This window comes from Rhinatrema bivittatum, chromosome 2, assembly GCF_901001135.1.
Source record: "Rhinatrema bivittatum chromosome 2, aRhiBiv1.1, whole genome shotgun sequence".
Classification (NCBI taxonomy): domain Eukaryota; kingdom Metazoa; phylum Chordata; class Amphibia; order Gymnophiona; family Rhinatrematidae; genus Rhinatrema; species Rhinatrema bivittatum.
Window position 1 is genome coordinate 791973949 of NC_042616.1, and position 26765 is coordinate 792000713.

The 26765-nt window shown below is 40.9% G+C and overlaps 1 protein-coding gene across 4 annotated transcripts in view; it reads right to left on the reverse strand.

Moving 5' to 3' along the window:
• The window catches only part of TRAPPC9 (trafficking protein particle complex 9), a 1860352-nt gene that overhangs the window by 651257 nt on the left and 1182330 nt on the right, over positions 1-26765 (reverse strand). The window lies entirely within an intron of this gene.

The following is a 26765-nucleotide window of genomic DNA, read 5'->3' on the forward strand; positions in this document are numbered from 1 at the left end:
GAAGGAGGCTATGGAGAATGGAATGATGAAGAAAGATAAAATGACTTAGATTCCTACTGTGACTCAGGAGGATCCTCTGATATTGCCCTCTTCCTAGAGGAAGGTGACTCATATTCCAGTAGTGGAGAAAATGGGATATCAATTAAAAAAAACCCCAAATATAAATATATATAAAGTGTGTCCAAGGAAATATATATAAGATTTTACAAAATCCGGCAACAATCTTCTTCTCACTAAGGTCTGAGGTACTGCTGTTGGAATTCCAGTGGAAGAACCTTATGATCCAGGCACCAAAACTGGCATCAGTGTTGGTGAGTTTTCCATCATAGGGAAAGAGACAGAACAAATATCCTTTTCTGGAATCCAGAGCCGAAAACTCTGTCTTCATGCTGAGTAAGCTTCAGTATAGATAATAGCGCACCGAATGGCACCAGCAATTTGGTGAGGCCAAGGAGCGATTCTCCGGAAGGTAAAGGTCTCCATGCTGGTTTTTCATCTATTGGCACCTAGATATTTTGATACTGTGGAGCACAATTTACTATCCTGTTTCCTGCAGTCATGGTGCACAACAAGAAAGGACTGTGACTTTTTAGACTCAGGCAACAGCCTCTCGGCCTGAGACTGTTTCCTTTTGACTGGAAAGGTAGAAGTTTGAGGAAGTTCCAGGAAGCCCTCAAAGTGCAACTCCTACATTTTCTAGCCCATGGTAATATACGATCATGGACCACACAGTTAGGTACATCATGTGATGGGCCAAGACAACATAAGAACATAAGAAATTGCCATGCTGGGTCAGACCAAGGGTCCATCAAGCCCAGCATCCAACAGAGGCCAAACCAGGCCACAAGAACTTGGCAAGAAGATCCCATGCTACTGATGCCAGTAATAGCAGAGGCCATTCCCTACGTCAGCTTGATTAATAGCAGTTAATGGACTTCTCCTCCAAAAACTTATCCAAACCTTTTTTAAACCCAGCTACACTAACTGCACAAACCATATCCTCTGGCAACAAATTCCAGAGCTTAATTGTGCATTGAGTGAAAAAGAAATTTCTCCGATTAGTCTTAAATGTGCTACTTGCTAACTTCATGGAGTACCCCCTAGTCGTTCTATTATCCGAAAGTGTAAATAACCGGTTCACATCTACTCATTCAAGACCTCTCATGATCTTAAACACCTATATCATATCCCCCCTCAGCCATCTCTTCTCCAAACTGAACAGCCCTAACCTCTTCAGCCTTTCCTCATAAGGGAAATTTTCCATCCCCTTTATCATTTTGGTTGCCCTTCTCTGTACCTTCTCCATCAAACACAATGGTCATGCTATCCAATAAAAGATATCTGGAATGACTGGGGAACACTTTTTAAAACCCAATTTGCTGTCTTGAACTGGACAGAAGCTAAATCAAACTCAAGTTTGAAAGCTACCAAGGAAAGTAATGAAAACATTTTTTTTTTTTTTTTGGAAACTTATAAAAAGAATAAATAAAGAAAACTGACTAAAATAATGAATAGAAAGAGAAAAAAACATGAAGACAATAACCTAGGCAAGTTAATAAGAGAGAGCAAAATAAACTTCCTTTAACATTAGTTGAAGAAAAAGATTCAGGAGACTCATGCAGTGGTAGCTGTGCGGACTTTTCCATCTCTGCACCATTGGAAGATGTCACCTTCTTCTGTGGCTGAGCTCCATTAGAAAATTTCACGAACGATGTGTAAGTAAAATTATGCTCCTTTACTGCATGAAAATGCTTTTTATGTGCATAGGGGAGAGGTGATCCAGGGGGTGGAATTTAGGTGGCATAACTTTTTGATTTTAAAAAGTATACATGCAAATTCTTTCGGCAAACCTATGCACACCTATATCGAGTGTATTTGTAGTTTTGCCAGGAGAATTTTAAAGCAAACGGATAAGCGTAAGTCCGCTCTAAAAATTGGTATGACTTATGTACATTTGCCAAGTAAATTATGAGTGATATAACAAAATTAATTCTAAGTGCAAGAAATGCCCTTAGATATTTTTTATCCCTACCTTCTCACCTTTTTTTTTTTTTTAAAATAAGCAAATGAGTGTACACCAGCATTCTTTCTCCATTCCATGAATACACCTGTGCTGATAAGAGATGGACTAAGGACAAAGGAGCCAACCTCTCCCCAGATAAAAGGGGACAGCCACGACCATGGAGGTAAGGGAGAAGCAGAGGCTGGGAGGTGGGTCACTGAACTCAATTTAAGGACTAGCTTGCTTGTCCAGCAACCTCTTCTTTCAGTGGCTTTTTTGGGAAAGGTCTTCAGGTCTTGGCTCTGTTTCCAGCCCCACCCTTTATGTGACTTCTTGTGTCTCTAGTTGGATTTTAGAGCTTACCTCTCTGTGGTCTCTGCAGCATTTTGGTCTTATTGGCTCCATTCTGTTGTCTTTGGTGCTCTGGGAGGCTTGTCGCCACTTTAAGGCATCAGCCATGGCCTCTGGGCCAGCGAGGATTGGGGGCTGATTCAGAGCGCACGTGGCCTTGGATGGTTATGGGGATGGGTGTTCAGCCTGCCTACTTTTTCCGGCTCCCCCTCCTTTCCCAGTTCATTTCTCCCATTGGGCTGCAGGCCTTCCCAGGAACACCCAGTGCGAGCGCCAGCATGGGGGATTTGTTTTGGTCTATTAAAAAAAAAAAAAAAAAGTGGACAATTGTTGCGACAGGCTACAGTATCACTTGCTGGTCAGCATTCTTGTGCAGGAAGTGCAAGTAGTCTTCCTGCGCCAGGGGTATGCAGCGGTCAAGGCCATCGGATGGAGTGAGGGGCCCTGCAGACGAATATGCAAGGTATGCGGGACAGGTTTAGCTTCCTCTTTAGTTAGGGCTATGGGTGGGTGCTCTCCCATCCCTGACTGCACCCGCTGCATCCAGTTGTGCTGAGGGGAGCCTTATGGGTAGTGTTCAGGCTATGTTTCTTTGCAGCTGCGGCATGCAAAGGAGGCCTACTGGCACGTGGGATGCCTTGAGCTACCAGACCACTATTATTTAAAAAAAAATAAAAAAAAACTAGGAGTGAAGTTTGGAAAACTTATGGAGCTTGCAGTGGCTTACCTTGCATTGTGCCACTTTCTCAGTGGCAGTGTACTCTGGTCTGGAGTTCACAGCAGGGGGTCAACGGCAGAAAACGGCAGTGCCCCAGAAGTCTCCTGATGGAGAAAAGTGCGAGCCAGCATCGGCGGGCTAGGGGATAACAGCTGTTGTGGCGGGTTCTTTTGGTAACTTGGGGGCACATGGATGCAGATTCCTTTGATGATGGCCTTCCAGGGTACGGCCTACTTGCAGCAGAAGTTTAGTCCCAAGGCACCTGGAAGGGAGTCAGTCTTTATGGTTTCTGGGGTCTACAGCTGCCTGTAGCTCTTAGCCTTCAGCTGCAACAGCATGTGGCATATATTTAAAATAACTTGTTTTGGCGTTTAGGAGGGTCAGTGTGCGCAATTCCCAAGGAGCCATGGGAGATTTCCTAAGGCAGTAAATTGCTGGCTGTTTTTCTCATGGGCCTGGCATTCTTCTTTCAGGGCAGACGGATTGCCTGACTTTCACTTTTTTAGCAGGTCTCCTATCAGTGCGGTGGAAGGACATGTGGTGCCTGGTACTGGGGATGGCAGATGTGCAGACTGAACAGGCTTGTGGTGGAAACTGGTAGACAGATGAAATCAGACTGGGTAGAAAATGGGACCTCAGGTTAGTAGACATACAACTATCTTTGGAGTGGTGTATATTATTCAAACCTGGCATTTCCCTCCCCCCCACCGTTCCACTCACACCTGGGCATCACCACTCTGTACCGGGTTGGCAAAGCAAGGGCTATAGGCAGGGCCTTACTGGCCCCCTACTGGGCATTATCTAGTAGTCTCCAAATACAACAAAAAAAAATGGTGTTTATAATTTTAATTATTTTATTACAATACACAACACATAACATAAAATATCAACCCCAACTAGGACCTAGTTTCGACAACCCCACTCTCTTCTTCAGGGGACACCCAATTAAAACCACATCCACAATTACACTTATATATGTTACAATTTTCACAGTATCTGCAAAAAAAACCCCAAAAAACCATAGAAAAAAACATTATAAATATATATATATATATATAAATATTGTACAAAAAAATACTGCACTATATATCACGTAGGACAAATATTATTCATATCACTAAAAGTGATTATCCCCCCAAAAATTTAATTACTTACACTATAGTTTTTTAATATTCAAATGCCTATTCCATATAAAACCCATTTATATTTCTTCTACAAAAATCTAAACCCCCGTTCCAACCATACATATCACTTAATATGACCCTTAGACAAATGAGCTCAAACCACATTCTTACCTGATTCTATTCTCCACATGCATAAACCACTCTCAATAATGCACAACCCATGTATTTTTTCTCCTTCACATGGCCAAAAGGTCACTATCTTGACACACTTGCTCAAAATTTAATCACCGCCAACTTCAAGCTAAGGATACACAAAAACCGGTTAAACGTGGTCATGCTGAGCACTATTATTTTCACGATCAACATCAAGATCTAAACTATCTACCTTCATCTACTCCATTTGTATCTGAACAAGTCCAAACATACCATGATTCATTTTTCACACGCTGGCACATGTGTCTTAGTTTCAACGCAGTGTACGACCTGCACTTCTATGTTCAATGGTACAACTTCAGCGTGCACACACGTACATGCATCAGCTGACACAAAGCATTAATCGTCATGGCATATACTTGCATTTAAACAACCTGGTAGCTCCACCTCTAATTTGCCACGTTTGTAACAGGTTACATAACTCAACCAATGCATGTGCATGCGTCAACAACCTCAAAGCAAAACGCACGTCATTGTAATTACCTACCTATATAATACCAATTGTTGCCACCTTCAAATTACCAAACACCACTTCTACACCTTATCTTCATACTACAAAACACCTCCACCACACTCACCACATATATCATATCAACCATATGTACACCATACTCAAAAACACATGCCCCACATTTATTCCACCTAATTCCACCATACACAACCCATATCACACTTTATAAAAACACATTCCATTCAATTTCCACTTTCATTCCACCTGGCTCCATTGTGCCCCAATCAAAAATAAATCGCTGTTCTTTCCTTACCAAACATCCTGACATCTCCAGCCCTATTCAGATCTACATGCGCAATAACACAAAATCTTAAATCTTCTATCTGATGACCAGATGATATCCACTGGTTCACCCATCTAATGACTGATCACTATCGGACATCTGGGTCAGGCAGTACCAAGGACCCACTGCAAGCACTTGCATGACAGCATTTTCTGTCTATCATCCTTACTCTTTCCTTATCAGGTCATTCTATGGTATCTAGGCATTCGCACTTTTCCTGATGACATCTTCGTTTTTGACCTGCCCATCCTTACTGACATCCTGGCAACAGTTTACATGCAGCAACTTGCCTCCAGCCCTAGAACTGATTCAGGCAACAGTAGCTTTTCCGCCAAGCATTCTCAGATCCCCTGGATACGCACTAGACGACCGAACATCATCTTGTACTATGAATCTTGAACTATGAATCACTAAACCCCCTCCAACACTTAATAAGACCCTTTATCATATTGTTTACACTTCTGGTTTACTGCATTCCTATGCCTTTTCCTTCCAACAGTATATAGCTCCAAGTTTACCAACCTTGTTAAATGTAACTTTATTCTTCTGGTTTTTTACTATTTTTACTGTTTTTTGTTACTATTACCCTGTTCGATGTAAACCGGTCTGACATGGTCTTCCAACCATGAAGATCGGTATAGAAAAGCGTTAAATAAATAAATAAATAAATAAATAAATATTTATGCGCTCTTGTCTTTGTGAGATACTAAAGCATCCTTTGACCCTTCCATGCTTTACCTGTGCGAGCTGTGCCCGTGTGGTAGCGGGGGAGGTCAGCAGCTCTCTGTCTTGTCAGATGAGTCACAGATAGGTGGAGATTTGCTCAAACATGGTACTTGACTCATATTTTGAGTATTCTGTACGGCCCCAGTAATAGCTCTGGCAAGCCGTTGTTTCTACATCACTGAATGCAATTCTGTTTGCCAGGTCAGCTTTACCCTTCCCAGAGCAAAAACCGGTAGCTGCCAGACTTGACATTTCTGCAGCCTGTGCCTCAACTCGCCATAGCGACATGCAGTAGCTCTAGTGGTAGCAGCATTACCTGATTGCATTTTTCCTTCTGTAATTATTCTGGTGGGTAATTTCAGGTATGGTTGTCTAGACTTTTTCAGTATTGTGGCTGGGCAGTAGGTCACACTTTAGTGAACTGAGTGAAGCGACATAGTAATGCTGTAGATGCGTCACTAGCCACTGGTAGGCTCCCCTTCTCTCTGTGTGGTTTAATACAGCTTTAATATTTTCATACAGTTATTGAAGTGCTGCCTCATTCTGGTGGCTCCTTGTTTCTTGTGGATTCCAATTTTCTTCTACACAGGACTGCAAAAAACATGCCATTCCGCTGTAACAATATTTCTTAGGTTATTTCTTTGAACAATTCTTGCTTATTGTCTTAGTTCTGTCAGCTAATGACCAATCAATATTGGACTTCTGGGTCCAGACATCTCAGGGGCTATTCTGTGTAGCATTTTTTCTTTCATTTAGCTGATCATTTGTGGTATCCTGGCAATGGACTCTTGATGCGATTCACCCCCGGCAGTAGTGCGAGTGTCGCTTGGTCCTCAGACAGCATGCACATGTCCATTTGTGATGTTATAAAATTCAGTGTCAGCTTCTGATCTGTAAAATTATGTATTGTACTTGGTGTATTTGGTCTTCAGGCACCCATAAGATTCCTGTTTTGCAGTTCCAGGTAAGTTCACCAGCTACAGTATCTACACTGTTGCTGCATTGCTATTATGCCTCAAAAACAAAGATCCTGTATATATATATGTAGTGGGTTGCAGATTGTGTATTATTTCTCAAAGTGACCTCATACACCGTGCCCTGGAGGCTACAGGCTCAAAAAGCTTTCAGCAGCAGGGGCCTTTTTAATCATTGGTCACTAAGAGATATTTTATAATTGCTCCCTTGTCCGGAGCTAAATAGAAGTACACTTAAAGATGTGTTGCGAGCCCTCCATTCCAATTTTTGCTGGTAATAGCCCACAAGTAAAGTCCATGTACCAATTGGAAGACTGGCTAGGTGAAGGAATTCACCTAGCCTAGTGTGTATATATATATATATATATATATATATATATATATATATATATATATATATACACACACACAGGATTTTTGTTTTTGTGTATTATCGGTGGTTTCCTGATTATTTTGGATTTTTGAATTATTGTATTGATACTATTATGCCTCTGCATTAGGCAGTTATTCCTACATATGAGGTCAGCAAAGCACTAACTGGCCAAGTGTTGCCAATAGTGTTTTACCTGGTCAAATTGGTATATATATTACATCATTATAGGTATTCCCTGATGGGTCTGGCTCTTGCTGCTATGCTGGCTAATACACATTTAATAATTTTTCCACATTTCCCACAGGCACATTCATGGACGAGTATCTCACAATATTCATTTACTGCAGGTCGGTAAGTCTTAGAGGCACCACCAAAGCAACACAGTAACACTAGATTCCTAAATATATATCAGGTATTTCCACTGTGCGCTCCAGTTTTATTGTGTTGGCCACAGATTCAAAATCAGCATACTTGCCCCATTATGAGTTGGCCTAGTATTCTGGTGGTCTAGGACAGTGATGACCTGGTTTTGTCATTTCCATGACAGCAAACTACCTGTCCAGAGTGGGTACACATAGCATGGCACTCATCGAGTAGTCAGTGGAGTCCTTCCGAGTCATTTCCACGTTACAGCTTGCACATATAAATGGCCAGTCACTTGAATACTATAAGCTATTGGCTTGGGCTAATGATCAGCAATTGCTGACAGGACGTTATTCTGCTGTAGGTGTGATTGGTGGTGCTTCTCCACTCTTCAGCGGTTTGTTCCATTTATATAAAGCAATCACTGTTTCCTGTCTTCCCTGGGATACCTGTGCATTCAGATGTTTTCTATGTGCCTCTTGCAACCTCAACTGCAAGGATGTGGGTGCTGCTACTCCAGAGTAGATGAGTTTATCACATATTTCGTATGGGAATTCTATTCTGGCTTTTCAGAGTATGAACTGAGAGCAACCTTACAGCAGTAGATGTTGGGTTGGGACACCCAGCACTACCCAACAGTACACCTTTGTGGTACTGTTATGAATTGTGGTCAAAACTTTATGCGGGCAACATGTGGCATTGAGTGCCATTCAGCATCGTGCTAAGCTAGTGATGGCTGGGGGCTTGGTTACTGCAGCAAATTCCAATATTTGATATGACTTCACCAGCATTTCTTATGGGCAGCATTGGCTCTTCTGGGATATGGTCGCAGCTAGTTAAATCTCAAGCAGATTGTGATAAATTGCTGGAGGACCTTGTGACATGGCAGATGAAATTTAATGTGGACAAGTGCAAGATGATGCATATACGCTTGCCTTGCCACAACTAGAGAGACAGCAGTCTCTGTTGCGGCACCTACCTTATGGAACTCGTTACCTTTAGACTTTCACCTCCAAGATAATGTAGAAAAAATTAGACTCCTTTTGAAAGGCTTTTTATTGCAGCAGGCTTTTCTTGACTTTTTGTTGATTTGATGTTTTATTTTATTTTTCTGAAATGATTGTCTATTTTCTGTTTTTTTATTGTTACTGCCTAGTAATTAATTTGGTTATGTATTGTTTTTATTGTAAATCACTTAGGCCTTCACGTGTTAAGCGATTAATAAACTTTAAATAAATACTAAATACTAAACCCTTGCTATAGTTACACAATGTTAGGTTCTATGTTAGGAGTTACCACCCAAGAAAGAGATCCAGGCATCATAGTGGATAATACATTGAAATCATCAGCTCAGTGCTCTGTGGTGGTCAAAAAAGCAAACAATGTAAGGAATTATTAGGAAGGGAAAGGCAAATAAAATGGTGGATGTCATAATGCCTCTGTATCACTCCATGGTGAGACCATACCTTGAATACTATGTGCAATTCTGGTCGCCACATCTAAAAAAAGATATAGTTCCACTGGAGAAAGGGCAGAGAAGGGCAACCAAAATGATAAGGGGCATGGAAGGGCTCCCCTATGAGGAAAGGCTAAAGAGGTTAGAGCTGGTCAGTTTGAAGAAGAGATTACTCAGGGGGGATATCATAGAGGTTTACAAAATCAGGAAAGGACTTGAACAGGTTAATGTAAATCAGTTATCTACTTTCTCAGATAATAGGACAACTAAGGGCACCTCATGAAGTTATCAAGTAACTCATTTAAAACAAATCAAAGAAAATTCTTTTTCACACCAGGCCAGATTTTGAAACTTATGCGTGGCCGTAGATTTGTGCGTGCAACCCGGCGCGCACAAAGCTATGCCAAATTTTACAACATGCGAGTGCAGCCGCGGGCATGTTATAAAATCCAGGGTCGGCACGCGCACAAGGGGCTGCACACTTGTGCACCTTGCGCACGCCGAGCCCTAGGGGAGCCCCGATGGCTTTCCCCGTTCCCTCCAAGGCCACTCCGAAATCGGAGCGGCCTCGGAGGGAACTTTTTTCACCTCCCCCCCCCCCACCTTTCCCTCCCTTCCTCTATCTAATCCATCCCCCATCCCTACCTAAATCCCCCCCACCTTGTTTCGGCGAACTTGCGCGCGCCGGCCAGCTGCCAGCACGCGAACCTCCGGCTGGCTGCCGGTGCGCGAACTGCCGGCACAGCCGCTGTGCCGGAGGACTCAGGAATGCCCTGGCCCTGCCCCCGGACCACCACCACGCCCCCAGCCTCGCCCCCAGAACACCCATTTTCGAAAGCCCCGGGACATACGCGCATCCCGGGGCTTGTGTGCGCCGCCGAGCAGGGGCAGCTTTTTGGGGGTTACACACGTAACCCTTTGAAAATCTGCCCCTGTGAATAGTTATCTCTGGAATTCATTGCCAGAGGATGTGGTTAGGGCAATTGGTGTAACAGAGTTTAAAAAAGGTTTGGATAAGTTCCTAGAGGAATAGTCCATAAACTGCTATTAATCAATAATGAATAGTAGCTTGAGATCTATTTAATGTTTGGGTACTTGCCAGGCACTTGTGACTTGAATTGGCCACTGTTAGAAACAGGATGCTGGACTTGATGGACCCTTGGTCTGACCCAGTACGGCATATCTTATGTTTTTAGGTTGATAGGGAGCTCCCGGCAAGCAAGGTGTCACTATCATGGGGCTCGTGGAGGGGGGTTTGATCATATCCTGAGATGCACAGCGAGTACAATGTTCAAAGAAGGATGGACAGAGACTACAAATGTATTCTTGTTTTTATGTTGCATCAGTGGGTAAGAGCGAGAAGAGTTACCAGTCAAGTCTTCAGCTTTTAATGGCTGGTGGCTTGGCACTGCTCGAGGAGCAAATCATTTTGTTTGATGGATCAGGACATCATTGCACCGCAAACAACTAGTTGGTATTGAAGGATCGTATTGCAGGTTAATCAGAGGGGCGAGGCTTCGATGGTCCTGTGTCCCCCAACGGTGACTCATAGCAGTAGCATGATACTATTGAGCATTTGTCAGTTTAATTTCACAGGTTGTGGTCACCCCTTAGTAAATGATGTTAGTGATTTAATTGTTCTGTACAATGAACTTATACTGCGGCCATACCAATCTAATAAAAGATCTTGCTTTCGAATTATGGGGCGGCAGTTATCTATTTCCAAATGCAATAAGAACTTTGGAGGGGGAGTCGGAGGTGGGTGAAAGCTATTAAAGAAAGTAAGAAGAGGCGATTGCACCTGAGGTGGTTTTGGAAATGGAACTTACTAAGGAGAATAAACAACATTTTTTTATGAAAACATGTTCACCTACATCACACATTATAATCAAATTCCATCTTTGTAGTCATTCAGCAAAAAATTCTACAGATTAAGCAAAATCTGAATCTGACATTAGCTCTGCATTCCTAGCCTTCTGAATGCATGAGATGCTTGGCTTTTAGTAAGAAACAAATGACAGAATCAGCCATGTCAAAATGTTTAATATAAATAATTAACATTATCCTCACAATTAGATTAGCAAAACCTAAAACCATTTGTTAATCATATCCTTGGAGGAAACTGCTCCATTGCATTATTATATACACCTGAAGAAAATTAGATTTTACCTTGTAATTTCTACTCTGCAGTTGTGACACTAACTAATAGCAAAATTGTCATGACATTTTGTTTATTTATTTATTTAAAATCTTTTCTATACCGTCGTTAAGCTAGTTGCCATCACAACGGTTCACAATAAGGCACATAATTTCAAACAAATGTGTTGAGTTATATTAAACAGGTGCCATCAAATACTGTAACATGGCTTCATATTAAATATTATTTAGTGGTTGTGATAAGTCATTTCCTCTTTAAGTATATCAGCTATAAGATAAATTAACACTTAAGTCTGGTCATCTGTTGTTGCAATCTAATAGAGGTAAAGTAAAATAAAATATACACACACACACACCATTCGAGTAAGCTGATGTGTGTGTATGGGAGTTCTTCGGACTGCATCATACAATTCCCTGGATTCTACTCTTCATTCCCTTTGTGGTATGCTTGCTTAAATAGCCATGTTTTAAAACTTTTTTTGAATGTTTTGAAGTCTCTTTGTGTTCTGATTTCTAAAGGCATTGTGTTCCATATTATAGGTCCTGCCAAGGATAGGGCCCTATCCCTTACTTCAGTTAGTCTGTCTGTTTTTACTGAGGGAATAGTTAGTAGGGCTTTGTTTGCTGATCTCACGTTTCTATTAGGGACGTGTACGTAAAGGGCTGTGTTCAGCCATTCTGCCTTTTCGTCGTGTATTAATTTATGTCTGGTGCAAAGAGTCTTGTATTGAATTCTTTGTTCAATGGGTAGCCAGTGTAGTTCAATTAGGGTTTTGGTGATATGGTCTCTTTTACTTTTACCAGTTAAAATTCTTGCAGCTGTGTTTTGTAATACCTGTAGTGGTCTTATCATGGTGTGGGGTAATCCTAGTAGAAGGGCATTACAGTAATCAGTGCTTGAAAAAATTAATGCTTGTAGTACTGACCGGAAATCATTTGGTGTTAGTAGTGGTTTAAGTCTTCTGAGAGTCATAAGTTTGGTGTAACATTCTCTTACTTTTAGAGATATATGTTGTTTCATACTTAGTTCCGTATCGATAATCACTCCAAGGTTTCGTACTTTCTCTGCTAGTTGTATTTTTTGGTTGTTATTGATTGTGATTGGGTTTTGAATGATTGTGATGTTTTTTCGTTCAAGATGTAGGAATTCTGTTTTCTCTATGTTAATAACTAATTCAATCTGGTTTAAGAGCTGTTTTATTATATCTAGATACATGTTGGCTAAGGTTAATGTTTTCTCAATTGAGTCATTAATTGGAAGTATTAATTGAATATAGTCAGCATATATGTAGTATGAGATGCCCAGACCAGCTAGCAGGTAGCATAACGGCAGCATGTATATGTTGAATAGTGTGGCAGATAGGGCTGATCCCTGCGGAACTCTTGTTTGAAGGTTTATTCTTTCTGACATTGCTTTTTTGATTTGCACTTGGAAATATCTGTTATTTAGGTATGATTTGAACCATTTGATTGTTATGTTGCATAGTCCTATTTCCTCTAATCTATTTAATAGGAAATCATGATTTACTGTGTCGAATGCCGCTGATAGGTCCAGCATTACTAAAATGTAATGTTTACTGCTGTCGAAACCTCTCATGATGTTGTCTGTTAGCGTAAGTAGTAGTGTTTCAGTGCTATAGTTTTTGCGAAATCCATGTTGTGATGGGTACAGAATATTATTGTCCTCTAAGTGTTCTGCTAATTGATTTTGTGCGTTTTTTTCTATTAATTTTGCAATTAGTGGTAAGTTTGATACTGGTCTATAATTGCTCAGGATGAGTGGATCGCTGTTCTTTTTTTTCAAAATTGGTTTTACTATTGCTCCTTTTAGTGAATCTGGCATGTTTCCTTCTTTTAATGATAGATTAATGATTTTTGTTGAAGTCTGAGAGGTTGTGGTGGCTAGTTTTTTTTATATCTGTGGTGGGTATTGTGTCATACGCATGTGGGGCAAGGTTTAGTTTTTTTAGCATCAATTCAACTTCATTTCGGATATTTCACTGAATGTCTCCCATTGTTTAACATCTCTTTTTTGCATTTTGATGTTTTGTTTAGTTATTTTTGGAATCTTTGTTTTTAGGTTCGTAATTTTGTCATTAAAAAATGTAGCTATTTCATTACATCTATTTACTGGAAGGTTTTGTGAAGAGTCAGATGTATCATTTGTGAGATTTTTTACTATGGTAAACAAGGCTCTTGGGTTGTTTGCAAATTTCGTTATTTTCATACTATAATATTGTTTCTTTGCATTTATTATTTGTTTGTAGTAGGCTAGTTGCTTCCTGTATTTGGTCAGGTTTTCAGTTGTTCTATTTTTTTTTTCATTCTTTTTCTTTTTTCCTCAGATTTCTTTTGACTACCTTTATCTTTTCGTTATGCCAGGGGTTTGTTTCTTTGGGTTCCATGATGCTCATGTATTTAATTGGGTTTATCTCATCTGCTAAGTTTTTGGTTGTTTGCATCCATGCTGTTGTGGCTGAGTCGCAGTTGGTGCAATCTATTTCAGCTAATTTTTCTTCTAGTTTGTCTTTTAGGTTGTCTATATTAAAAGTTGGGCGATATTCAAATTCAATGGGTTCTCTTTTTTGAGTCACTTGTTGTTCGGTATGTTTAATAGCGGATTCTTTTTTTTTAAATTTTTTATTTATGCTGATTTTACAATCTTACAGAGAAGAAAAAAGAATTAAATACAGATTCTCAATATTATATGAAAAACACATTCTTAACACAAGTTATATTTCTGATCTGTAAAAATAGGAATAAAGAAAAGTAATAAAAAGGTCCAGGATAGGAATAAAGAAATTAGAGCGGTTTAAGGAAAACAGGAAATCCTTTTACAATTGAAAGAAAAGACTTCTCCTAGATATTTATTTTAACTGCTTTGTTCCTATAGCTAATTTCAAGGGGGGTAAGAATCAAGGAATTTTCTTAATTGTGTAACTTCGAAATAAACATATTTTTGGCCATTTCTCCAAAGTTCACACTTACATGGATATTTTACGATCATTTTCCCATAATAGCGGATTCTATTAGGAAGTGGTCTGACCACTGTATCGGTATATATTCTGTTTTAATGTGTTCTAGTTGTCTGTGTTTTATAAATGATAAATCTAGAGAGTGTCCTGCTTAGTGGGTGGGCTTGTCAGTAATTAGGGTGAATCCTAGTGCTGTCATGAAATCTATCAGTGTTTGACAGGTGTTGGATAAGGGGTGCGTATCCATGTGTAGGTTGAAGTCACCTAGTACAATTGTGGGTTTAGAGGTGTTTAAGTGTGTTAGGAATTCAATTAGAGGGGAGATGTTTAATTCTAATAGGGTAGGAGGGCAGTATTTAAGGCAAATTTTATGGTGTTCGTTTCAAACAGAGCAATTTCATGGTTTCTTGGTGGTGTAGTCTGTATTAGTTTACATTTAAATCTTTTTTCTATTATTAGGATTAATCCCCTGCCTCTTTTATTTATTCTGGGTATTGAGAAGACGTCATAGTTTTTATGTGCTATTTGATTTTTTAAGACGGTGTCTGTTTGTTTGTTTTTTTTAACCATGATTCAGTAACAGCTATGAAGCTATGTGACAGGTTTGCTACAATATAACTAGCTTACATGATCATATATCATTGTTCCCTATGAAAACAAAGACTTCTTTTGAACTAAGACTGTATAACATTTTGAACCACATTAAAAATCAATTTGCTGATAATGCTATGTTTGTTAAGCATGATTTATTGACCAGAACCATGACTTAGTGACAATGATCTATCCTGCCATGCAGGAGACCCAGGTTTGATTCCCACCTAGAAGGTACAAGAGGCCTTGCAATGGGACTGGGCGGTACGGATTTCCATGGGAGGCCAGGAGTCCCATGCACTGTTGCGAACAGGGAGCAGCAGCCCTCTAGCATGGCTAACCCACTCACCAAGGGTGGTGTGACACAGGATGCCGAGGGGATAAAGCCAGAAAAAGAGGACAACACTGAGGCGGTGATAGAAGTCTGGAGCCTAGAGGTCCAGCAGACGGAGGAGAAGCTAGGCCACTTTTGGGAAAACTGGGTCGCTACCCATCAGCAAAAGAAAGAGTCTGAAAATGTCAGGAATGGAGAGAAATTGGAGTTTTGGCAGATCCAGCCCAGAGCGGACAAGCTGCAATTAGAGACTTGTGAAAGGGACATTCTGGGGAATTGGACTCTGGGGCTAATCAGGGTGGGTGGTACAGGAAAACCTCATCTAAAAACCCAAACGGTTGGGTGAAGGGTATCTCAGTAGAAGAGGAAGCTACCCTAGATTAAAAGAATCTCCAGTGTGTAAAGAACAAGACATTTCCTAGTTTAGAACCCCATCCCCTAAGGCAGGCAGGCAGGGCTCAGACTGGGAAAAAGGTTGTCCCTGGTTGAGACAGGTTACAAGGTCAAACCTGGTGGGGTCCTACTATGGGACATAGCTCTGGTAGGGGCAGACGCTCAATTGGGTAAGACTGAGCTGAGGGGGAGGGTATGTGGCAGAGTGCACTGTAGGAACCCTCGGAAAACCTTAAAAGACCGGTGCGGGCCCGATCGCCTTAACACAGTGCATTCTGGGTGCAGGGTGTCTCCTCTGAGCAGGAATAAAGCATAGGCTCAGAGGAGAGCAGTGGGGCATAAGGAAGATGAGGAGAATGCAGTTCCATTTAAATACTGCTTAGTTGATATGTTTTGGTAAGAAGTATTGCTGAGGTAAGCTGCTTCTATGTACCATTTGATTATATATAATAAAAATGTGCAAGAGAAAACTGGAGTCCTGACAATCTGTCCTCCAGCCAGCCACAGACCGCTTATGCTGTGTGACAGCAGGTGAAACTATACATGCTGTAAACAGGCAGAAATATTTTTCTAATAGACCTTTTACCCATGTAAGTAGCCAACTGCTTGGGCAAATGTTTTTGAAAACTGCCCTCCTAGTGTCCTGATTCAGCATATATGGTCTATGGCTCCTGGCCACCATCTGTCACTGCGATGGCTGAGCTAGATGGGATGGGGGTTTCAAAACAATGGGGGAAAATCCATACTAGGAAGTTATTAATGAAAGCTCTTAGTACCATAGCCAATTAGATGCTGGTTCCAATATCGATAGTAGCCCAAAGGAGCAAGAGTAAACTGTGTCACAATAGAAATTCAAAGCCTAATCACAAAAAAGGGAAAGCAAACAAAGGATTATTTTGGCACTTTTATACCACCTTAAAAGAGTACTAAAACAATTTAAGAGCCTAATCCATCAAGATCTTTATCCACTGGCACAGAAAGGGAGAAAAATCATAGTGCATCAGGACCTAAGTGTGTTTACAGCAACCAGGTGGCCTCTGGATTTGTTTTCCTCAGAACAAAGTGACAGTTTTGGGCTTTGCTCTCAGTAGGATTGCCAACTTTCCAGAGATATTTAAGAATATGTAGCTGGGAAGAGGCCAAGACTCCTGAAATGCAATGGGTGCCACGGTCGATCGGTGAGCCCTGCTTTACTCTCACTTCCTAAGGATGTTTTGTGATTATCCCACATTTCCTTGATGGAAGTTGATATTGTGTGCAATGGACGGCTGTTTCATGCATCCAACAACATCTATGTGAAGAAATATCACTCGTACAATGAGCCCTTGCATTGGAATTTTCTTTATGCTGAAAAATTGCCTCATATTATTGATACCATTGCGTTTTTTAAATAACTATTATATCCCCCTTCTCTTCCAGAGTATACGTTTAGATCCTTAAGTCTTACTTTATAGGGCTTATAGTAGAGAACTTTCCTTTTAACCACTCTACAATATCATATATAAAAATACCAAATGCATCCAGTTCAAGAATTGAGCTCTTTAACAACTTACCTGGTCATTCTCCTTTTTTCAGAATAAACTGATACCTATCACTCTCCATTGTATATTATTCACAACATTTTTAAATTTATCAACTCAGATTATCAATTTTGGATTACGTCCTCTGCAGGATATGAAATACTCTCCTGTAGTTTCTTTTTGTTTAAATGATGAACTTCCGAGGGCGTAAATTAGTACATATCCTATAGATGAGAAGATATCCTGTAATGCCAATTTCCCATAACTCACCTGCTTGCAGTCCACATGCGCTTTTACCTTGCACACTTCATAGAAAGCTTTCAAACAGAAGCTGTCTGAGGATTTTTCACTTTGAACATTAGCTGGCATAAAGTGCTCATGAATTTTGTAGCAAATATCTGTATGGGCAACTGAGCACACAGATGGGCAACTGATCTAGACACACTCAAGTGAGCATCTCTTTTAGCCAGGTGGAAGAGGGCGGTTCTCAAACAGACCAACTTCGCTCTTCACATCCCTTTCCTTCAACAGTAATTGTATTAATTTATTTTATATCCCTGCAGAGCTGCACTAGAAATATCCAAACAAATATCACCATTTGCAACATGTGAACTCTTGCCTTCATATAACCAAAGAAAAATGCATTTGATTTAATACTTTTGATTGAGAAAATTACTTATATTTAGTATAAACAGAATAACTGCATTAGCCTCATTATTGTCCATTATCCCAACTGTTCGTGATCAAGTGCTTTTGCTAGGTTTCAAAACGTACAGCGTGTCAAAGACGACTTTATCAGTAGCCATATTTTGCATACAAACATGCACCCGAGTATTCAGAAGCCTTAAAAAAATTGCTGAACCTCTGTTTCACCAATGCAGTGACATCAATGAGATCACGACAAATGCAGTTAATGGCTGCTTTCTATTTAACAGACACTTGGTAAAGGAACTGCACACCATCTGCTGCATTAAGAGAAGCATTTCAAAGGCCTTTTTCTCTGATAAGTTTCTGCCTCTGCTTACTGATGTTAAAAGGAGGATAATAGCACAGAGAAAATTTCCATTGCTGATGCTCTTTCAGGTCTGTAGGACCGATTATTTCAATCAGTATAGATAGCTCTCAATTACACTGCCAGAAAAGTTAATTAATATAAAGTACTAGCTCATAACCATGTTTTGGAGATCCAGAACTCATAAAAGCTATAAAACAAATCACAACCTCCACACATATATTTAGAAAATAAGCTTCAGACTTACTTTTCTGTTTTTTACTTTAGATTTTTCTAATAATGCCTCGCCTTATGACTTAACTTGAAAGCTTTTCAAGTAAGAATTAATTGCACTGGAGAAGTTACAGAGAAGGACAACCAAAATGATAAAGGGGATGGAATGGATCCTCTATGAGGAAAGGCTAAAGAGGTTAGGACTGTTCAGCTTAGAGAAGAAATGGCTGAGAGGGGATTGATAGAGGTGTATAAAATCATGAAAGGACTAGAACGGGTAAATGTGAATCGGCTGTTTATTCTTTCAGATAGCACAAGGACTAGGGGGCATTCCATGAAGTTAGCAAGTAGAACATTCAAAACAAATTGTAGAAAATTCTTTTCCACTCAATGCACAATTAAACTCTGGAATTTGCTGCCAGAGGATGTGGTTAGTAGTCCTGCGGAATGCAGAATTTGCGCAGAATTCTTCCTTCCCGCGGATTTCCTCCCTCGCCTCGCAGAATCCACTGCAGCCGTGTGCTTCTCTCTTCCGAATGCTTTGCCGGAAGAGGAGGCAAAACCAGAAGCATCGCGGCACAGGCAAGGTTTGCTGCACATGGACTGCATCCATCGCGGGAGAGTGAAGTCATCGCGGCACAGGCGGCATGCATAGAGAGCAGAGGCATCGCAGGACTGGCGAAGTTCCTGCATGGACAGCAGAGGCAGCACGGCAGGGGTGAGGTTAGCAAGTTGCACCTTGCTAAGGCCAGGACCCTACAATCAGAAAGAGAGAAAGGGAGAAGGGAGAAAGAGAGAGAGAGAGAGAGAAAGAGGGGGAGGGGAAAGAGAGAAGGGAGGGGAAGGGGAAGTGGGCTCAAAGTATGAGGAGAAAGCAGGTGAATGGGGATAGGGCAGAAGCCCAGGGGATTCATATTTCCATTTGTTCTGGGCCAAAGGTCTGCAGCCTTTCGGGCCGATACAGTAAAGTCTGCGGGAGAGCGGGCGAATGCCCACTCTCCCCGCACGCGCACAAGCCACTCTCCTGTGCGGGCGATTCACTATTCAAATTAGGCCCGGCGGTAAAAACAGGCAAAATGAGGTGCTAGGGACACTAGCGCGTCCCTAGCGCCTCCTTTTGGACCGGAGGAGCGGCTGTCAGCGGGTTTGACAGCAGATGCTCAATTTTGTTGGCATCGGTTCTCGAGCCCGCTGACAGCCACGGGCTCAGAAACCGGACGCCAGCAAAATTGAGCATCCGGTTTTCAACCCGACAGCTGCGGGTCAACTTCAAATTTATTTATTTTTTTTTTACTTTTGGAAACTTTTGGGACCTCAGACTTAATATCTCCATGATATTAAGTCGGAGGGTGCACAGACAAGCAGTTTTTACTGCTTTTCTGTGCACTTTCCTGGTGCCCGAAGAAATTAGCGCTGACCTTTGGGTAGGCGCTAATTTCTGAAAGCAAAATGTGCGGCTTGGCTGCACATTTTGTTTTCTGAATCGCGCGGGAATACCTAATAGGGCCATCAACATGCATTTGCATGTTGCGGGCGCTATTAGTTTCGGGGGGTTGGACGCGCGTTTTCGGCCCCTTACTGAATAAGGGGTAACGCTAGCACGTCGAAAACATGCATCCAACAGAGCGTTAACAGTGCGCTCCGTCGGAGTGTGTGTGTGTGTGTGTGTGTGTGTGTGTGTGTGTGTGTGAGAGAGAGTTGTATTTGGGGAGACAGAACATGTGTGTGACAGATGTTATGAAACTTTGAAAATCATTCAGAGTCATAAAGAAGACTGATTCTCAAATGAAGAAGGTAAACATTCTCTGTTCAGTTTGGTACTTTCTGACAGAAGGAAATCACTAAGTGAGAAAAATGTGAGGGCTCTTTGTTTTCTGTACTATTATTTAAATGAAAATGCTGGATTGCACTGAAATGCAGAATAATTTGCAAAATATATTTTATTTTGACAAATGTGCAGAATTTTGCAGAATTTAGAAAATGTGTGTGCAGAATTTTCTACTTTTTGTTGCAGAATTTTCCACTTTTTTTTGCACAGAATTCCCCCAGGAGTAGGATAGTGCAGTTAGTGTAGCTGGGTTTAAAAAAGGTTTGGATAATTTCCTGGAGGAAAAGTCCAAAAACTGCTATTAATCAAGCTGACTTATGGAACTGCTATTACTGGCATCAGTAGTATGGGATATACTTAGAGTTTTGGTACTTGGTAGGTACTTGTAGCCTGGACTGGCCACTATTGGAAACAGGATGCTGGGTATGATGGTGCCTCGGTCTGACCCAGTATAGCAATTTATGTTCTTATGGTTTCATAACCTACCTGATATGAAACATGAATTGTTGGCAATAAAAATATCAATTGTACACAATATCAAGTACAGCAACACCAATACTTCATCATTGCATGGCAGCATGCTACTTTATAAATTAAACTGTGCCACTAATGTACTTAATTGATAAGCTAAAGCTACTGTAGAAACCCCCATACTTCATAGCTTTATGCAGTCAATATTTCCCTGTGATATTTTCCAATTACATTTTCTGAATGAGTAAACTTTCCATGAGAATTAGCAGTTTGGACAGAGCAGATTACTTTAAAGAAATCTCACTTTGAGCTAAACGTTCATTCAGTATTTTCACAGTACTTACAGAAATGCTCTGGTCACAATTTATATTATCATCATTAACAGGAAAACAAATTGCTGTGTATCTTAAATTTCCACTGTGAAATTATTTTATTTAAAATACTTGTATTCTACAACTTCCAAATTTATAAATTGTCCACATAAATACATTCATAATACATAACTACAAACAATTAAAACAAATCACACCTATAAGTACTGCATAAAATTAAGACATCTCATTAATACAATATGTTTCCTGAAAAAAGGTATTTTTATCCCCCTCCTAAAATCTTTCATATCCTACATTCCCCTCAGCTCAACTGGCAAATTGTTCCACTGTGCTCGTGCAATCAACTGAGAAAGCTCTAGATCGAGTCTGAGATAACTCGCCCTCATTCATTGAATGCATGTTCAATAAACTCATAGTTTGTGAAAGCAAAGCTTTAATTGGGGTATAATCTGACAGTATGTTCCTTCAAATCATAATCTACCCCCATAAACAACAACTTGTGTACCATAACCATCAGATGAAACCTTGGCCTAGGTTTTACTGGTAGCCAATGCAGATGATAGATACTCAAGTTTGGGCAGACCTAAAAAAAAACCACACCGCAGCATTCTGCATTCGCTTCAGTGTTCTCAGTAAATTATCTGGCAAACCCACTAGCAACGTTGAACAATAATCGAGGTGACTCAAAACCAATCACTGAAGCAGTGTCCTGAATATTCCCATAGATATAAAAATGTTGTATCTGTTTCAATAATGATAGCTTATAAATGCAACGCGTGATATACAGCTAACATGTGGCTTGATCAACAAAGATATGCCTCATGCAGATTTGCACTGTAGTACAATGATGATGAAGTATTAATATTACATTTTCATAGAGGTATTAACTTGTGTAGTATTTTTATGATCTATATTCATGCAATATATAGAGGGCCGGATTTTAAATGCCCTGCGCGCCGGCGCACCTATTTTGCACAGGCCGCCGGCGCGCGTACAGCCCCGGGACGCGCATAAGCCCCGGGGCTTCGTAAAAGGGGCGGGGAGGGGGCGTGTCCGGGGCGTTTCCGGGGGAGTGTCCAGGGCCAGTTTGGGGCTGGACCGGGGGCATGGCGCCGGCCTGGGGGCGTGGTCGAAACCTCCAGACCAGCCCCCGGGTCGGGTGATGGCGCGCCAGCAGCCCTACCCGGGCTGCTGGCGCGCCCTTGGAGGGAACAGGCAGCACGCGCCGGGCTCGGCGCACGCAGGTTGCACAAATGTGCACCCCCTTGCGTGCGCCGACCCCGGATTTTATAAGCTACGCACGTATCTTATAAAATCCTGTGTACTTTTGTTCGCGCCTGGTGCGTGAACAAAAATACGCACTCGAGCAAATTTATAAAATCTACCCCATAGTCACTAAGACGCAGCCCCCGTTGCAAGTGTGATACCTCATGATTCTGATAAAAGAGAATATCTCAGTTTTGCTTCAATGTCCTATATTTTAGAATCTACAAATACCACTCCAAGCTACAAAAGAGATAACCACACTGAGTTCATACAAGAGACTAAATGCTCAGTAGAATCTAAATAGATAGAAATCCCATGTGTGTTGGGTATGAGTATAGTGATAGGAATATATTATCATCCACCTGGACAAAATGGTCAGACAGATAATGAAATAGAGAAATCAGGGAAGCTAATCAATTTGGCAGTGCAATAATAATGGGAGATTTCAATTATCCCAATATTGACTGGGAAAATGTAACATCAGGACTTGCTAGAAACATAAAGCTCTTGGATGTAATAAATGACTGCTTCATGGAGCAGTTGGTTCAGGAACCAACAAGAGAGGGAGCTATTTTAGATTTAATTCTTAGAGGAACGCAGGATTTGGTGAGAGAGGTAATGGTGGTGGGGCCACTTGGCAACAGTGATCATAACATGATCAAATTTAAACTAATAACTGGAAGGGGGACAATAAGTAAATCTACAGCTCTAACACTAAACTTTCAAAAGGGAAAGTTTGATAAAATGAGGAAAATAGAAAAAACCTGAAAGGTGCAGCTGCAAAGGTTAAACGTGTTCAACAGGCTTGGACATTGTTTAAAAATACAATCCTAGAGGTGCAGTCCATATGTATACACACATTAAGAAAGGTGGAAGGAAGGCAAAACGATTACCGGCATGGTTAAAAGGTCAAGTTTACTTAGGGAATAGCCACTGCTATTAATTGCATCAGTAGCATGGGATCTCCTTAGTTTTTGGGTACTTGCCAGGTTCTTATGGCCTGGATTGGCCACTGTTGGAAACAGGATGCTGGGTTTGATGGACCCTTGGTCTGACCCAGCATGGCAATTTCTTATGTTCTTATGAGTTATTTATATACAGCCCGATCCAGTAAAGTCCGTGGGAGAGCGGACTAACGCCCGCTCTCCCGGCGCGCGCACCGGCCCCTCGCCGGTGCGAGCGATCCAGTATTTAAATTAGGCGACGCGGTGCAAACGAGGAAAAGGAGGCGCTAGGGACACTAGCGCGTCCCTAGCGCCTCCTTTTGGCCTGGAGCGGCGGCTGTCAGCGGGTTTGACAGCCGACGCTCAATTTTGCCGGCGTCAGTTCTCGAGCCCGCTGACAGCCACGGGCTCGGAAACCGGACACCGGCAAAATTGAGCGTCCGGTTTTCGGCCCGACAGCCGCGGGCCAAATTCAAAATTATTATTTTTTTTTTTTTACTTTTCTTTACTTTTGGGGACCTCCGACTTAATATCGCTATGATATTAAGTCGGAGGGTGCACAGAAAAGCAGTTTTTACTGCTTTTCTGTGCACTTCCCTGGCGCCGGAAGAAATTAGCGCCGACCTTTGGGCGGCGCTAATTTCTTAGAGTAAAATGTGCGGCTTGGCTGCACATTTTACTTACTGGATCGCTCGGGAATACCTAATAGGGCCATCAACATGCATTTGCATGTTGAGGGCGCTATTAGGTGCCGCGGGTGGGCCGCGTGTTTTCCTCCCCTTACTGAATAAGGGGTAAGGGAAAACACGCGTCCAGAGCAGGGTGACAGTGCGCTCCGACGGAGCACACTTTACTGGATCGACCTGATAGTAAGCAGGGATATCTCTGGAGCAGTCTTTGTACATATATAATGCGGTTTCCAAGTCTTCCTTTTATAAAACAGGAATTGAAACATTATTATCTAAATGTAAACCTCTGTTTAGAGAATCAATAACAAATAGTTAATGATATTTCAAAAAATATCAGAGACCTTTTTTAATATCAACAAAAATTAATTTTCAATTTCTCAAAGTTATTTTTTTTTGTCTTTAGCTGTTCTTTTGCACAGAGATGCCTGCTGAAATATACCAGAAACTCTGATATGATGTAAGAAACAGACAGCATATATTAATCAGAATTTGTAAGATGTGTACCATTTTAAGAAAGCATTAATGATCAGAAAAAACATGTCTTATTTTTAATGAGTTTCAAATTAAACTATTATACATCATATAATAGCACAATCATTAAACAAGCCATAAAATCGGGCGTACATGTGTGTGCGTCGGGCAGCGTGTGCACATGTAAGCCAGCGCGCTCTTTTTTAAAATCTACCCCATAATGCATTACAGACTTTTACTTGAAATAAATATTGCCGTGTGCAACATATTTCATATAGACATTTTTAATCATCTATATTTGATTGTTTACTAGGAATATAATCATGTATCAGGTAGTTGAAGGCATCTTACTAGATATTGATGGCTAGCTACCTGATATTTTACTAGCACTGCAAGTATTTATACAATAGACCAGATTCTCTAAGCTAATATAGATGAATATTTTAAGTATTTGTTTCTATTTATTTCAACTTTCAGTGCAAAACACAGGGTCCAAGTCACTACGTAGTCCATTTATAAATTACCCTTAGTCACTATATTATTGATATACAATGTCCCTACACTAAAGTATAAGCATAAACATTTTAGTGTCTGCATGCTGTGCATATCTCCATTTCTCATGCTAACAGGCTCAAAGTGAAAGGATCTGTTAGCATGGGGGCTCCTTCGTATTTTCTTCTTCATAATACCAAGCAAGTTTCTCCACGGTGATCCAATCCTCCTCCAATCTCACCACCCCCAATAAAAGACCCTCTAGGAGGGTCAGTAAACATCACATCTCAAAAAAGATAAAGCTGCGATGGAGAAGGAACAGAGAAGGACGACCAAAATGATAAAGGGGATGGAATAGCTCCACTATGAGGCTAAAGAGGTTAGGGCTGTTCAGCTTGGAGAAGAGACGGCTGAGGGGGGATAAGATAGAGGTCTTTAAAATCATGAGAGGTCTATAACGGGTAGATGTGAATCGGTTATTTACTCTTTTGGATAATAGAAGGACTAGGGGGCACTCCGTGAAGTTAGCAAGTAGCACATTTAAAACTAATCGGAGAAAATTCTTTTTCACTCAACGTATAATTAAGCTCTGGAATTTGTTGCCAGCGGATGTGGTTAGTGCAGTTAGTGTAGCTGGGTTTAAAAAAGATTTGGATAAGTTCTTGGAGGAGAAGTCCATTAACTACTATTAATCAAGCTGACTTAGAAAATAGCCACTGCTATTACTGGCAGTAGCATGAGATATACTAAGTGTTTGGGTACTTGCCAGGTACTTGTAACCTGGATTGGCCAATGTGGAAACAGGATGCTAGGCTTGATGGACTCTTGGTCTGACCCAGTATGGCAATTTCTTATGTTCTTATGTTTATTTTCTGCCTTCTTATGAAATGGTCACTTACCAACCTAGAGGTTCCACTCTATCTTCAATGGCCTTCCTGCTGGCATGGATACTGTATTCTAAAATGGTGCTGCCTAGTGCTTCTTTCCAATGTATTAGATCTTGTGGAGGGGCTTTTGTTATTGGAGCGAGGTGGAGTTAGAGGGCAATAGGAAATGCATTTGTTCTGGGAGAAAAAGAGGATCGGGCCCAGAGGGCCAACTCGATTTCCAGGGAGTAGGCCCCAATTACTTAGCTTCCCCCCAAGTTAAGTGTTAGCATGGTTATATTTAATGCCTATCATGTGGCTCTGCTACATTTACCAAAGCCTGAGAGTTTCGGTAAATTTAGTGGCAGCTACTATGATGATAAAAGCTTATGAGTTCATTACCAATCTATTAGCACAATTTGCATGTGCATCTCTAGTGTACTAGTGTATTGATGCAAGGCATCTATTTGCTGATCTACATTATAGTTCTATTGATCAAATATTCCTCAGTTGGCAAGAGGGAATCAATACATTATTTTAGTGCAGAAAGAGCAGGAGTGCATTTTTAGATTGAAGACTGGTCATCCCCCTAGCCTGAATTGGAAAGTGGATTGGTTGCTTTAGCAATATTGAGCTCACTGAACAGAATTTTCCACTTCTTTATGCTTTTATTTTATTTTACCAGTCAGAACATAGAATGTATATGTAGGCTTATTTCTGTCTCAGTATATATCTTTTTTCAGAGGAATGTTAGTCCTGGGGCTTGTGTTTATTCTCCATTTGTGCATGGCCAAATATTATAATAGTGCTGGTATTTTATTCAGTGTGTTCTGCCACCAGGCTGTTTTATGTTTCACAGCTTCAACAATTTGCCTGAATTTTCTTTTGGGACCAATACGAGAAAACCTGCTAGAGCATTTGATTTAAACAAATAAGGAATAGGATGGAGGCACTTATGATTCTTCCTGTGGCATTTTAAAACTGAGTATTTTATAGAGACATAGAAATGAAGGCAGAAAAAGACCAAATGGCCCATCCAGTCTGCCCAGCAAGTTTATTATCCTGGTAAAAATGTGTAGTTTAATGTTCCCTCTGGGACAAAGCAAGCATAAAGGTG